Here is a 15,216-nt window from a genome sequence, read left to right on the forward strand (position 1 = left end):
AACTTTTTAATTTGAAGTATTCCCATTTGTTTATTTATGCCTTTATTTTCCTTACTACAGGAGAAATATTGGCAAAAAATATTGGTATGTGGGATATTTGAAATTTTACTAACTGTGTTTTCTGCTGAGGATTTTTATGGTATCATACTTATGTTTAAGTCATTTATCCATTTTGGGTTTATTTTGTTGTATGGTTANCCCTTTCATTTTGGTGGTTTCTTTAACCCTGCAGAAACTTTTTAATTTGAAGTATTCCCATTTGTTTATTTATGCCTTTATTTTCCTTACTACAGGAGAAATATTGGCAAAAAATATTGGTATGTGGGATATTTGAAATTTTACTGACTGTGTTTTCTGCTGAGGATTTTTATGGTATCATACTTATGTCTAAGTCATTTATCCATTTTGGGTTTATTTTGTTGTATGGTTAAGTTGGTGTCTAGTTTCTTTTTTTTTTTTTTTACATGTACCAATCCAGTTCTCCCAACACCACTAATCAAATACGGTATTTTTACTTCATTGTATGTTCATGATCTCTCTGTCAAAGTGTTACTTGACCATAGAGACATGGATTTATTTCTGGGCTCTCTATTGTATTCCACTTAATCCCTGTGTCTAATCTTATGCCAACCAGACTGTCTTAATAACAGTGGCCTTGTGGTATAGTTTGACATCAGGTAGTGTGATTCCCCCAACTTTCTTCTTCTTTTTCCAATTGCTGAGGTGATTTGAGTTCTTGTTGGGTTTCAGATAAATTTTTGGAATATTTGCTCTAGATCTGTAAAATATGCCATATGTATTTTATTTTTATTTAATTAATTTTATTTTGGGGGTTTGGACATTTATTTATTTATTTAAAATCTATTTTATTGATTCTGCTATTACAGTTGTCCTATTTTCACCCTTTATTTCCCTCTGCCCTGAACACCCCCTCCCTCCCACATCTTCCCCCACCCTTTAGTTCATGTCCATGGGTGGTACATATAAGTTCTTTGGCTTCTACATTTCCTATACTATTTTTAACCTCCCCCCGTCTATTTTCTATCTACCATTTATGCTACTTAGTCCCTATACCTTTTTCTTCCTCTCTCTCCATCCCACTCTCCTGCTGATAACCCTCCATGTGATCTCCATTTCTGTGGTTCTGTTTCTGTAGTTGTTTGCTTAGTTGTTGTTGTTGTTGTTGTTTTTAGATTTAGTTGTTAATAATTGTGAGTTTGTTGTCATTTTACTGTTCATAGTTTTGATCTTCTTTGTCTTAGATAAGTCCCTTCAACATTTCATATAATATGGGCTTGGTCATGATGAACTCTTTTAACTTGACCTTATCTGGGAAGCACTTTATCTGCGCTTCCATTCTAAATGACAGTTTTGCTGGGTAGAGTAATCTTGGATGTAGGTCCTTGCCTTTCATGACTTTGAATACATCTTTCCATACCCTTCTTGCCTGTAAGTTTTCTTTTGAGAAATCAGCTTATAGTCTTATGGGAATTCCTTTGCAGGTGACTGTCTCCTTTTGCTGCTTTCAAGATTCTCTCCTTATCTTTAATCTTGGGTAATGTAATTATGATGTGCCTTAGTGTGTGCTTCCTTGGGTCCAACTTCTTTGGGACTTTCTGAGCTTATAGACACCGTATGTATTTTAATAGAAATTGCATTGAATGTATAGATTGTTTGAGGTAGTATCAACATTTTAATAATGTTAACCTTTCCAATCCATGAACATGTTACATGCTTCCATTTATATGTATCTTCCTCAATTTCTTCCTCAGTATTCTGTAGTTTTCCAAGTACATGTCTTATATATCCTTGGCTAAATTTATTCCTTGGTGTTTTATTTTAGTTGTTGTTGCTATAGTAAAGGGGATTTTTTTCTTTTTAGTTTCTCTTTCTGACAATTTATTGCTGGTGTACAAAAATGCAGTCCATTTCTGAATATTGACTGTATATCCTGCTAGTTTTCTGAATATACTTATTATTTTTTGGTAGAGATTATAGGATTTTCTAGATATACTATCACATTGTCTGTGATAGTATATCTAGAATTTTACTTCCTCCTTTCCAAATTGGGTGCCTTTATTTTTGCCCCTGTTCAAATCACTGTGGCTAGAACTTCAAGTGCTATCTTGAATAAGAGTAGTGAAAGTGACCATCGTTGTCTGGTCCTGCTCTTAAAAGACATGTTTTTCATTTTCATCCATTGAGTATGATATTGGAGGCACATTTCTCATATATGGAATTTATTATATTGAGAAATGCTCCAGCTATTCCCACTTTGCTCAGTGTTTTTATTATAAATGGGTGCTGGATTTCGTCAAATGCTTTTCAGCGTCTCTTGATGTGATCATGTGATTTTTGTCTTTCATTTTGTGTGTGTGATGTATTAGTTTAATGATTCATGGATATTATACCATTCTTGTATTCCTGGAATTAATCCAACTTGATTGTGGTGTATGATCTATTTATTGTATTGCTGGATCTGGATTGCTAATATTTTGTTGGCAATTTTAGCATCTAGGTTGTTCAGAGACATTAGCTTGTAATTTTTTTCTTTGTTTTGTCTTTCCCTGGTTTTGGAATTAGGATAATACTGACCTCATTAAAAGAGTTTGGGAGTCTTCTCTCTTCATGAATTTTTTTGAATAGTTTGAGAAGAATAGGTGTTGGATCTTCTTTGAATGTTTGGTAAAATTCCCTTGTGAAGCCACTCAGTCCAGGACATTTGTGTGCTGGGAGATTTTGATTACTGCCTCAATTTTGCTAGTTGTTATTGTCTGTTCAGGCTTTCTGCTGCTTCTTGATTCAGTTTTGGGAGATTGTTTGTTTCCAGAAATTTGTCTGTTTTGTCTAGGTTGTTCAGTTTCTTGGCATATAGTTGTTTGTAGTGATTTCTTGCAGTGTTGTAGTTCTGTGATATTGGTTTTTACTTCTCTTTTGTTTCTGAATTATTTGGTTCTTCTCTCTTTTTTCTTCATGAGTCTGGTTAAAACTTTGTCAATTTTGTTTATCTTTTCAAAGAACCAGCTCCTGAATTCATTGATTCTTTGGGTGCATTTTTAATTTTTATGTCATTTAATTCTACTCTGATCTCAATTATTTCCTTCCTTCTAATCACTCTGGGCTTTGTTTGCTGGTGTTCTAGTTTTTCTGCATGTAGGGTTAGGCTGTTTATTTGAGATTTTTCTGTCTTCTTTTGGTAGGCTTGTATTGTTATGAACTTCCATCTCAGGACTGCCTTCTCTGTGTCCCATAGGTTTCATGTTGTTCTGTGTTTATTTTCATTTGTTTATAGGTACTTTTTGGTTTCTTCCTTGATATCATTGTTAACCCATTCATTATTTAATAACATGTTATTCAGTCTCCAGGTATTTGAATGTTTTTGAGTATTTCTCTTTTAGGTTTGTTTCTAGTTTCAAGCCACTGTAATCCAAGTTGGTGCTTGATATCACTTCAATTTTTGCGAATTTTTAAAAGTTTGTTTTGTGTCCTACCATTTGGTCTATCTTTGAAAATGATCCATGTGTGTGTAAAAAAAGAATGTCTACTTAGCTTCTTTGGGGTGAAATGTTGTGTGTGTGTGTGTGTGTGTGTGTGTGTGTATAATCCTTTTGATCTAGAATGTGTTCAGTTCCACAATATTCTTGTTGATTCTGTGCTTGGAAGCTCTATCCATTGTTGATTGTGCTGCATTAAAATCCCCTACATGACTTTATTGCTATTAATGTCTGTTTTAATGTACTCTAAGATTTTCCTTATGTATTTAGGTGCTGCTATGTTGGGTGCATATACATTTACAAAGATTATATCCTCTTGCTTAACAACTCCCTTAAGTATTATGTAGTGATTTTTTGGTCTCTTTTAAGGCCTTTTTTGAAAAAAATCTGTTTTGTCTGTGATATAAGTGCTGCTACCCCAGCTTTTTTTCATGTCCATTTCCTTGGAACATGTTTTTCATCCTTTCACTTTCAGCCTTTGTAGATCTGTTGTTCTGAGGTGTGTCTCTTATAGACAGCATATATGAGGATTGGGTTTTCTTATGCACTTAGCTACCCTATGCCTTTTGATTGGAGCATTGATCCATTTACATTTAAGGTTATTACTGATAGGTACTTGTTCATTGCCATTTTTTCTTTTGTACTATGTTCTTCTATCTCTCCCTTCTCTCTCTATTTCTTCTTCTTACAGTAGCCCCTTTAGCATCTTTTGCAGTACTGGCTTGGTGATGTACTCTTTTAGCTTCCTTTTGTCTGAGAAGCTCTTTATTTTGCCTTCCATTTTAAGTGAAGCCTTGCTGGATAGAGTAGTCTTGATTGTAGGTCCTAGCTTTCCATTACGTGGAACATTTCTTGACAATTCTTTCTGGCTTATAATGTTTTCGTTGAGATATCAGATGATAGCCTTTATGGAGCTACCTTGTATGCTACTAGCTGTTTCTCCTTTGCTGCCTTTGCCTTTAAACTTTGCCATTTTAATACCATGTGTCTTAGAGTGGGCCCCTTTGGGTTCATCTTGATTGGGATCCCTTTTGCTTCATGGATTTGCATGACTTTTTCTCTTATCAGGTTAGGGAAGTTTTCTGTCATTACTTTTTCAAAGAGGTTTTCTATCCCTTGCTTCTGTTCTCTTCCTCTGGTATCCCTATGATATAGATATTATTATGTTTCTTATTGTTCTGACGTTCCCTTAAACTCTCTACATTATTTGAGTCTTTTTTTGTTTTGTTGCTCTGCCTGAAAATTTTTTCTGCCTTGTCTTCCAGTTCATTGATTTGATCCTCTGCTTCATCTAGACTGATTTTAATTACTTCTAGTGTATTTTTCATTTAGATATTGTATTCTCCATTGCTATCTTGTCCTTATTCATGGTTTCTATGCCTTTTTCATGTTGCTGTAGTTCTGACTAAGTTCCTTGTAGCTCTCATAAAGTTCTTTGTCCTCACTGAGTGCTTTGAGCATTCTTCTAACCATTTTCTTTTTTGAACTCTATGTGTCTTATAGATTGCTTACCTCAATTTCATTTAGCTTTTTATTCTGGAGACTCTTCCTTTCTTTTTAGTTGGAGTTGTTTCTTTGTTTTCCAAGTTCTGGTGACTCTTTTTTATTGTTTCTGCATCTCATTTTGCTATGCTTTGACTGTCTCTCTTTGTAGCATGGCCTTCTGTGGTAGGAGTTATGTGGGACTTAGTGGTACAGGCTCTTTGATCTTCTGATCTGGGTGCTCTAGGGATGAATTTTATTCAGTTTATGTGGGCTCTCTTGTTGTACTTAGATTTTGATTATCGACGGCTCATTTATTGGTGGATTTTCCTGTCCAGCTGGATGACTGAGAATCCCAGCCCCCACCATATCTTGTATGCTGTTGCACAGTGCTGACAAAACAAAGCAAAACTACCCAGAAAACCAATCCCAGGCCAGCAAAAATAGCCCCTGACCACATCAGCAATATCAAAAACAAATGAGCAAAGATTAATAAAGGTGCAAAGAAATTAAGAATATTATGCAATAGAAAAAAGAATATGAGATGACTAAAGGAGAGAAAATGATTTTGTGAGGCAAGAGTGAGGAGAAATAGAAATAGTAGGAAATAGAAACAAGGTGAAGAAATGGAGAAAATAAAATTTAAAATGTAAGTAAAACAAGGAAGGTCAATGGCAAAATGGAGTAATAAAAGGAAATATTTTATTATGAGGTTTGAAATATAATAAAAACATAGTGAACCAATAGGAACAAAGTTGAAGAAAAATCACAACAAACTCAGTAACAGCACTAGACGAACAATGATTAATAAAGGTGGAAAGGGAATAACAATATTATAAGAAGGAGAATATGAGATATCTATATTAAAGAAAAATATTTTGAGAGGATAGAGGGAAGAGAAATAGTAATAGTTAGGAATGAAATCCATAGTAAGAAAGGCAAAAAATTAAATTCCTAACTCTAATAAGGAAGGGCAGGAGGAAATCAAAATGGAGTAAGACAAGGGGAGAGTAACCTATGACGTTTGAAATTTTAAAAAGTAAACAAGTAGGAATAAAGTTGTAGAAAAACAGCAATAACTGCAACATCCAAGCCAAACAAGCAGCAATTAATAAATGTAGAAATAAAATAAGAATATTACAAGAAAGGCAAAAAAAAGTGAGCTGACTAAAGGAAAGGATTATGATTTTGAGAAGATAGAGGAGAAATAGTAAGAATAAGAAATAGTAACAAGACATAGAAGGGGGGATAAAATTTAAAACAAAAATATAAAAGGGCAGGAAGAAGGCAAAATGGCATAAGATAAGAGAAGGGTACAATGTGAGATTTGAAATAATAATTAAAAAGTATAACGATGTAAATAAAAAGAATAAACGATTAGACAAAAATAGTGAATTAGTTGAAATACAATAGAAGGAAAAAATAAATGTTAAAAGGCTATGTGAGAGAAAAAATAACACAAATTCTGAAGAATAATGAGGTAGAATTCATCTCAGAAGAGTTTGGTATTTTCCTTAAGTCTTCTCCTTCTGGATCTGCCTCTGGCTTTTTACCAGCTCAATGTCCAGGGGTTGGTTATCCAACTTCTGGCAGCACTGCATGTACCTCCTTCACATACCTCTAGAGGGTGCTTCTATTGCTATTGAGGGGGTGGTGGGAGCCCTGGGTTTCTCCTGGGAGGCACTGATCAGTCTCCTGGGAACATTGTGGGTGTATTTTCCTGACTCTGTACCACCTATCCTGGTCTGTCCCATCTTATTTCCAATAGTGTATAGTTTCTGATGAACTAGGTGTCTGTTTCATGAGAAGGGTCAATCTGTGTGTGTAGTTCAGTTCTTTCCTGCTTGGTGCTGATAACAGCTCTGTGTTTGAGCCGAGGCTGGGTGGGGCTCTGATTCCCCTTTTCTGCACTAATTTCTGATCTCCCTGCCTTACTGGCCTCAGTGGAATAGGGCCCTAGGAAACTATGCATTTTGTCTCTCTGAGAGAAGTACAAAATGGGCTGTTTTGATATTTTTCTTCCTGTCTTTCTTCTGCATATTTCCCCCCTGCAGGGCGTTCTTGAGCCTGTCCTGACTGCAGAGATTCCCAGTTGGATGCAGTGCTTGCTTTTTTGCAGAGGGTGGAGATTGGGTACATCCTTCCCTTCCCAGAGTTTTCAACTTTTCTGGGGCAGGGGCTTCTGCCTGACTGTAAATAATCTCAGGTGAACCACTCTTGCCCATCTAATTCCCAGCCCACTGCCCTCTCAGTAGACACAGTTCAGAATTCTGTTTTTGCAGCCCTCAGCTTGCTAGCTGTGCTGGGCTGGAGCCAGAGATCCTTTTGCTGTGCAACTTTCTGATCTCCCTTCCCAGTTGAATTCAGTGGGAGCAAACTTTACTTTCAGTCTTTTCCCTTTGCTGATAGGACAGCTGCACTTGGGGTCCCTGCCAAGCACACTTCAGCTCCCCTTTTAAAAAGTTTCTCTGTGGAATACTCCCTGCAGTACCAAGTCACTGTCAAGATTTCTGCACACACTACCTCTCCAAAAAGCCAGAAGTCTCTCAAGGTCATGGCTGGCTGTGGCCTGCCTTTGCCTGTCCCAGGTGAGGCCCCCTATCCTTTTGGGAGATAGAATCCCCTCTCTCTCTCTGGCACTCTCCCAGTTGGCATTTGGCACTGCAGCTGTGGATGTGCTGCTTGCTGTGTGTGTGTATAGCCTGAATCTCCCTGACTTCATGTATCTTCCCAAGTCACTCCTGGCCCAGGCCTGGGGGTTCTCTGCCTTGAGAGGGGAGGGAGCCACAAAGCTGTGATTTCTGATCATCTCTCCACTATGGCACTGTGCAAGGGATATTTTCCCTTTCAACTTATAAAACCTCCTTACTGCCCATTGTGAAATATATTCTGTACTCCTTGGCTTGCAAAGTTCATATCAGCTAAGATTCCACTGATCGGGTTATTTGTTGGAAGATCAACCCCAATTTGTTGGAAGATTGTCCCCCAATTTGAGTTGGGGACAAGAGCAAGTGGACTCAGCTTCCAGCTGCTTGGCCTCCATTTTCTCCCCTGGATCCCTTTTTTGAATGATAAAATATATTTGCATGGTAGGCAATGTCAACTAAACAACTTTTGGCTGTAATAAACTTTAAGAACTATTTATTTGAACAAAACAATTATAATGCAAGAAATGCAGATTCAGGTAGCTGCCCAAACTGGGCGTTGGGGAAAACAAAGGAAGGCAGAGTTTATAAAGGCAAAAACCACAAAATGCAGTCCTTTCATGCAAACAAAAGATTGTTGGATAGGTTAACAGGAATTTGCTAGTTCCAGTATGCAAATGGGGTGATAAAAACTACAGGAAGGGAAATCAAGTCTATATTTGTCCATACAGCAGTTCCAGAATGTTTATGTCTAGGTCTTAAGCTGAGTGTAGTTACAGATTTACCCACTTGATAGCAGCTGTGAGAGCTGAGGCATAAGATGTGCACAGACCGCACTTCCTTCATAGCCCCCTGACTCTCTTTACACAGTCTCTGAGCAACGCTTCTTTCATTTTATGTTCTCCATTATCAGCACATATAGAGACTTGGTCATGTAAGACTCATTTAAGAATTCTGTTTTTTCTGTGAATGGTGGTTATTATTATTATTTATATAAGTCTATGACATTTTAATTTATTTATTCTATTATTACTACTTCCCTTATTATACTAGAACTCTTTCCAGATATAAGTGACCTGTTGAGTATTGGTCTTTCCTCAGTAGTTTAACATGTATCCTAAATATTATATATACTTAATTAATTTAATGTGAATAAAGAAAGTTATTCCTTTACAAAGTGTGGCCAGAAGTTACTTACCAGATACACCTTTGATCTTATTTTATTTTAGTGCTGTCCATCACCCATCCTAAAGTATCTAATCTCTTGCCCACAAAAATCAAGCATTTCTGAGAACTGCATCACCAAGGTTGGCTCTGGATTATTTTGCCAATAGTTTTTATACTGAAGTAATTGGTCTCCTAAAATGCACTACTGATTCAAATGTGTTTTCGCCTTTGCTTGGACAATTACTGGTTACTTATGTCTACAAGTGTCCTTGCCTTATTTATTTGTTTAGCCTACTTACTTCAAGATTCTAGTATCGCTTTCTCTTATACCTTCTCCTCGGCTTAGTTATACTTCCTCTGTGCTCTGCTTTGCCTACTTGCCTTATGTCACTTAATGTTTATTATTATTATTGTCTTTGTTTCCCATGAGACTGGACAGTCACAATTTCAGTGTTATAATTAATTATGAATGTTTTATCAGAGATTTAGCTTTTATTTCTTCTAAAGGACTTAGTAAACGTGTATTGAGCTGAATTGAATATTTTATATAGAGTTTTACTTCTTAATACAGCATCTTGACTTGCTTGCATTCAAAAGGACATAATTCATATTTTTGCACTTGGCTGTGTAAAAGATTGCATCAAGGCCTTTGTATATTATCTGTTAAATGTATGTAAATTATTGAACTCAAGAGGTAAGATTTGAGGTTTGGGGAAAGGAGAGAGAAAAAGATTTGGTTCTTCTTGAAGTGTGATCTTTAGCTTTACATAGCTTTCCTGTGAGTTCAGTCAGTATGCAGCAAGAAAATTCTGTTGGTTCCTTGCATTTTCCAGAAAAAAAAACCCAACTTTTAATTTCTTCCACTTATACATGGCTTTCTTAGAGTATGACATTTGAATTAAATGCATACCCTAAGAAAAATATATTTCTTGAACTATATAATTTCCAGTTATTGTTCTGGCATAACAGTCAAACAGTAGCCATATCAAATTTTGTAAAGACTGACAAGTACTTTAATAAACCAAGAAAGAAATTTATTTCTTTCTTAGAAGATTTTCCCAGTTACTCTGGGAAGACTCTTCCAGTTACTCTGCTCCCAAAAATTAGCATAAAATAAACAATTTTAATAGTATAAAGATTCTAGTTTCTTTTAATTTTAATTTGAGACAGCAGTATTTTGTTTCTTTCCAGTCCATATATGTCCCAGCTAAGTTTTTTCTTTGAGAATGCTGTTAAGTAAAATTTCCTTGGCTTTTTTTCCATTCTAAGAAAATCCTCTGTAGAGTAGTATATACTAGAAATAATTGTAATAAAGTATGAACTGATTTCTCATATGCAATATTTGTTCCTCTAGTGATTATGAGCTAAAAATCATTTTTTGTGATGATTGTGTTTTTGACCACAATTACAATGGAATACTACTCAGCCATAAGAAAGGACAAAATACCATTTGCATCACCATGGATGGACATTGAGAATATTATGCTAAAAGAAATAAGTCAGTCAGAAGAAGCTAAAAGTCACATAGTTTCACTCATGTGGGATATAAAACTGAATCTCAGGGACACAGACAGCAATGTGGTTGTTACTTGAAGGAAGAGGGAGGTGGTGGAGGTGGTAGAGGTAGGTAGAGGGTGTCTAACATATTTGGGTGGTAGCCACACAGTGCAGTACACAGATCTTGTGGCATAGAAATGTATGTTTGAAACCTGTATGATAACATTAACCAATGTCACCCCAATACATTTAATAAAATAAATACATACTACTGATTTAAATTATGTTGTAATTGAGGGAAACACATGTAGTTTTTAAAATGTGTTTTATTTTAAAACATATTTTAAATGTTGGCCTACAGAAGGCCAACATTGTGTGTTAACATATATTAGTGTTAGAAGCGTTAATATGGCACATCCTAGTATCCATGATCATTGTAAACCAAATCACATTGTGTACTTATTACAAACTAGGCTCTGTGTTTAGTGAGAATATACACTGTCTTACTTATCAATGTATCTAAGAAACTATTATTATTCCTGTTTTATAGATGATAATCAAGGCCACAGGCTACAGAGTTACATAGCTTGAGATAATAGAGGTGGATGAATACTTTAGCCTAAGATAATAAACACTCATAACATAGGCTTTCATTTACCTGTTTGTATGAGATTTTATATTGAGTAATTTTGGTTTCTAAACTATGTACTTCCTTGAGCACAAGGAAGCACAATTTTAAATGAGCACAATTTTAAATGAGCACAATTTTATTGCATTTATTTCTCCACTATTTATCACATAATAGGGATGCAATTAATTTTTGTAAATGATTATTGAAAACGTGGTCATATTTTTATGGTTTAAGATTTTCATCTTGGATTCTAAGTACTTTTCCATATTCCTTTTACTTTTATTTCAGGCTACAAATACACACTTTTTGTTCTTATTACTGATCTGTCTCTGACCGTGGTCCTGAAGTTAAGAAACTGTTCCATAAAAAGAGTAATACCAACAATAATAACAACAAAAAGATGCTGTATTCACCACCCATGAAGATGATTGATGTTTATCATAAAAGACAAATAACAAAGGGCTGTAAGCATTTTTTAAACCTAACCTTAAACTCTTAAAATAGAAGTTGTGAAAACTTAGTATAGCGAACATAACCTTAAAAGTTAGGAAACTGGTCAAAGTCTCACAGTTAACTTGCAATTGATCTTGTAGGAAAATACAAAGGCACTGCCTTACTCTGATGGCCTTTAATGGTGCTACTTTGCCTTTACTCTTATGTTAATATAGAGATATTTTTTCAGGAAAATATTAATGTTTGAATTTTGTATTATAATACATTATCAGACATCAGCAATTAGAAACATGTGAACTAGTTAGCCTATCTGCTAGCCATGGAAGAGTGACAACAGTGACAATAACACCATTAATGATCAGGACTCGCTGATTGTTCACCATGCTTTTTGTAAGCATCATCCAATTTAATCTCTACCTCAGCCCTGTAAGAACTAAAATTCCTGCTGTGAAGTTGGGGATCCTGATACTCAAGGAGGTTTAATCAAACATTTTCCTTAGCCTTGTTGCAAGGTAGATGCTTGACGCCAAGTTACCTAGCACCAAAGTCTATATTTTAATAATTTTTATTGTCTGCTTTTTAATAGATCCCTGAATCCACTGGTAGCCATCAAAATCGTAGGTATCACTACTACCATATACTGCCTTTACTAGGTTGTTGTGATGGTGATAGGAAAAATATAGTATATTTCCAATTTGTTACCTTGTATAGATTTCCCATGTGATCCTATAAAGGATACCTTGAGTTTAATACTATTCTGAGAAAAATGAATTCAGGAAGAATTGTGCTATAAATTCGCCTGTTTTCAAATGATCGTATATGGTTAGACATACCAACACTTGATAGGGGGGGCGATATACCACCATATGTCACCAACACACATGAGCTTGGGATATGCTTTAACTGAGAGTTCATTTCATTGATATTTCCGCAAACAAAACAAAGCAAACAGTGTGTTTTTCATGATTCTTGAGAAGGTTAAAAAGTAAATAATAACAACAGGCCATTATTGATGTACCTGGCACTGCTCTATGTAGTTGATATAATTTACTTTTAGTTATCTTGTTCATTCTTCAAGCAAGATAGCTAGATAGAAAATTATCTATATATTTATATCTATATTTACCTATCTATAAAAGAATGAATATGATAATTAGAAGTAAATTATATGAAATACATATTGTACTGTCTGGTATGCATGTATGTATGTGTATACATGTATATGTGTGTACATATGTATATATCATAGCTATATACACATATAATTTAGTTATTTATGTACAACTAAAATATCAGTCAATAAATGGTAGAGCCAAAATTGCAGTATTTAATTTGTTTCCAACACCTCAAAATTATTTACTCTGTCAAAAGATTTCAATGTCTGATCTAGTTCAAATACATTACATGTTGCAATTGTATTCTAGCATGTGTGTTTTGTTGTCCAGAAATGTAGATTCTGTGGTTGTTAGAATTTTGTTGTGAACAGTTAAAAATCAGGAGATACAACAAATAAACCTAGATATGTAATCTTTTGAAGTAACAGTAATCTATCAATAGTGGGCTGCATACTAACAACAGTGTGTGTGTGTTCCTTGGAATGCTTTCAGCTTTGTGGAAAAATAATGAATTAATCAGTGATTTTTTAATAAAAACATGGTGGCTCAGTGGCCTTAAAAATCAAATACATTCATTAAAATTAAAGTGTTTGATGTGCATATAATATCTATCTCTGGTATATGTAAGTTTGTGTATATTTTTTAACAAGTAGAATTAGGATAAGATACACATGTTAACTTTGTCACAGAGTACAGGGGAGAGAAACAAGTCCCAGTGAAAGAGCTAAAAACCATGGATTTAATCAGTGCTGTGGTAATTGCTTGTTTGGAGGCTTTCAGAAGTACTTTAAGTTTAAAACCCAGCTAGACTCAATAAAATGGATAAACTAGCGGTCCTAAGTATATTCCACCATGTATATGGGAAACTAATAATTAGACAATTCATAAAATACCATTTTGAGAAATCAAAAAGAGTAGTTGTAAAAGACTACATTCAAGATGATAACTGAGCACTGAGTGGCAAAAAAAAATATTAAGTGAAAAAAAAATTTTAAATGCTGGTAAATAATAATGTTTTTTAGCAGCAGCAATATACTTAGAAAGTGTGAGGAAATGCTTAGAAAGAGAAAATTGTTGGGGTTAGACTGATGGGTAAAAATGCTGAAGGGAAAACTAATATTTCTTTAAGAAAATATTTAATAACATCGCAGAGTTGTTCCAAATGTTAGTCATAGAATTCGGAACCAACCATCACTTTCATCTAAGTGTGTTGTTTAATAAACCATGCCATTTAAATACTTTGGGACATTATGAAACCATTCTTGTAGAATTGTAACAATGTGAAAGCTAAAAAAGTCACATTTAATTTATTCAATGAGCATTTATTTAGCTCCTACTATACATAGATAGTATTTATCCAATGATGAACCCAGACTAGCATGATTCCAGCTCCCTTTTGATGTATAGTTTACTAATGAAAGACATCAATTAAGTAAACATGCAACTGAAGTAATTATATTCAAAATCACAGTTGTAAAAAATGCTATGAAAATAAAAGTGTGGTCTTAGGAAAGTATGCAAAAAGGGAATCTAATCTAACTGGGAGTTTGAGTGGGCTTTCCTGAAATCTAAAGGAGAGAATTAAGAGTTAACTATATGCTCCCCTCAGAGGGGAGGGGGTGGAAGGATGAGTAAAAAAGGGGGAAAGAATTAAGTAGTTCAAATTGGTAGTTACAGAATAGTCACAGAGATGTAGATTGCAGCATAGGGGATACAGTCTATGATATAGTGATAAATATAAGATGGAAAAAAGTAAACATATAAGTAATACAATACTTACTAAACAATAAAACCCAAATAAACTGTTCTGTGTACTCACAACTGTAAACCTACTTTTGCCTACCCTTGTATATAATGGGCCGGGTGAGTACTTGAAGTGTCAGGCAGACCAATTTGTAGAGTACATGATTTTCTTACTACTTTGTTATATGTCTCAAACTAATACAGAGTAATATTGAATGTAAACTGTATTGAAGAAGAAAATAGTTAACCATGTGCAAGTCAGCAGAGAGGAATTTAGGAGAGAAGAAAGGAAAATTGTCATACAGCTTTGTTTTCACTTAGAAGCAGAAATACGACACGTGGCAAAAGTTTAGAAGGTAACAGAGAAGTTGAATTAGAAGAGTAATATGAAAAATACTAGGTAACACGTATTGAATGCCTTGTATGTATCAAGCACTCTACAATCGTATGAAAAACTCTCAGTATCTTTTGATATGGTAATCATTTGCATTTCTACAGATGACAACATTAAAATAAAGAAATGTGTATTAGGTCACACAATCCTGGCAGAACTAGGATTTGAATTCAGACTAAATTTTTAATAGTTCATTTTCATTGTATTTTTCCATTATCATTTACTTCCCCATACCATCTTCCATTTCCACTCATCCCCTTCACTACCTGCAGTTACCACACGGGGTATCAATGTCCATGAATTCTTTCTCTTTGTTGTTCAGTCACTTTACCCCCATCCCCGTAACCCCAGAGCTAATCACTGTGTTACATCAGACTTTAGGTAAAAGGCAGATCCCAAGTCTATTTATGATATTCTAGACTTTGAACTTTATCCTAAAAGATAAAACCCATTGGTATGTTAGCATTTTGGACAAATTCCTCTGGCATTTGTGGGGAGGAATCTTCGAGAGGAGCAAGAGAGACAGGAGGGAAGAAGTTAGAAGGCTACAAAGTAGTGCAGAAGACAGATCTTGTTAGTGTGAATTGAGGTGAGC

The sequence above is a fragment of the Sturnira hondurensis genome, unplaced genomic scaffold, assembly GCF_014824575.4.
Source record: "Sturnira hondurensis isolate 20B ecotype Veracruz unplaced genomic scaffold, ASM1482457v3 Scaffold0021639, whole genome shotgun sequence".
Lineage (NCBI taxonomy): Eukaryota > Metazoa > Chordata > Mammalia > Chiroptera > Phyllostomidae > Sturnira > Sturnira hondurensis.